The sequence below is a fragment of the Zonotrichia albicollis genome, chromosome 3 (assembly GCF_047830755.1).
Source record: "Zonotrichia albicollis isolate bZonAlb1 chromosome 3, bZonAlb1.hap1, whole genome shotgun sequence".
NCBI classification, from domain to species: Eukaryota; Metazoa; Chordata; class Aves; order Passeriformes; family Passerellidae; genus Zonotrichia; species Zonotrichia albicollis.
This window is the reverse complement of record NC_133821.1, coordinates 42,262,765-42,264,029: the sequence shown is the minus strand read 5'-3', so window position 1 is coordinate 42,264,029 and position 1,265 is coordinate 42,262,765.

Below are 1,265 nucleotides of genomic sequence, written 5' to 3'. Positions count from 1 at the left end.
CTCTGAGCACAGCAGCCCATCCTGAGCCCGGGAGCCTCCAGGCCAGTCCCACGGGCCTGACGTCAGCCCTGCTCCTTGAAGCTCTGGGGCCATCGGGGAGCTGTTTCTGCTTTCAGCACATGGTGTCCCAGCCTGCTCTCCTCATCCATGGCTGGCTCCCTGGGAAGAATCCATGGGGCTGGGAAAGGTCACCCTGGCTGAGCTAACCACCCTTGGATGGGACTTACTGGGCAAGGGACAGCTTACAGCAGGCAGGGAAATGGAACAGTGGTTTTTGGTCCCTCGTGTCTGTTCATTCTCCTAAATTCTTCTTGAGCTAGGGCCAAAAGTAGGGCCCTGGCAGGGTTTTGGAAGGAAACAAGGGGAGGAAATGAAAACAGACATCCACTAGGAACAAAACAAAGGTCCGGCAGAGGAGGGAAGTGGAAGGGCACAGACATGACTGTGGACCTTCCTGCCTGCACTCTCACTCTGGCTAGCTTGTGCTCCCCTGGCTGCTTGCCCCAAGCTAACTCAGCTTGGGAACACTGGAACACAGCTGGAAAGTGCAGTACATATGTTACTATCCTGCTTTGGAGCCACTCATGGAGCCAAATTACAGCTCTTTCTCAGGGCAGTACCCAACTGCTCCTCAGTACATTATGCCTTGGGCCATCCCTTGCCTACTCTCCTTGCCGGCTCACCTGGCCTGCATTCGTGGCCCTTATAGGAGCAGGTGACAATTGCTGGCACTGGCAGGGAATGACAGGCAGGCATATTTTGGACTCAGCTGTCTGCTCAAGGGCTATGGCAAAGCCTTGCCGTGAAACAGAACCCCACCCTGCCAGCCCACATTTCTGTGGTGGGCAGATGTTGATCGTCTCTTGCCCCCCTTGTCTCCCCTACACTGCCGCCCCGACAAATGGGGCCTCGGCTGTGAAGCAGTATCACTTTCAGGGAGTGTTTGTCGGGCCTGGGAGGAGGGGGCATTTAAATGAACAGCTGGGGGTTTTTTGTTGTCCCTTGCACTGGAGCTGTTCCTGCCATTTGGGCTGGTGGCAGGTCCACGCTGGGGAAGCCGAGCAGTCCAGGCTGCTCCGGGAGAACGAGCTGAGTGGTGTCCCGGAGCACCAAGGCTCTCAAAGAGGGTAAGAGCGACCCGGGCAAGAGGCGGGAAGGAGCCCCATCCAGCTCTTCTCCCCCGGGCCTGCCCCAGGCAGCCCCCGCTCCCAGGGGCGTGCGGACCCCCAACTTCCCGCTCAGCTCAGACGTCCCACAAAGTGAGG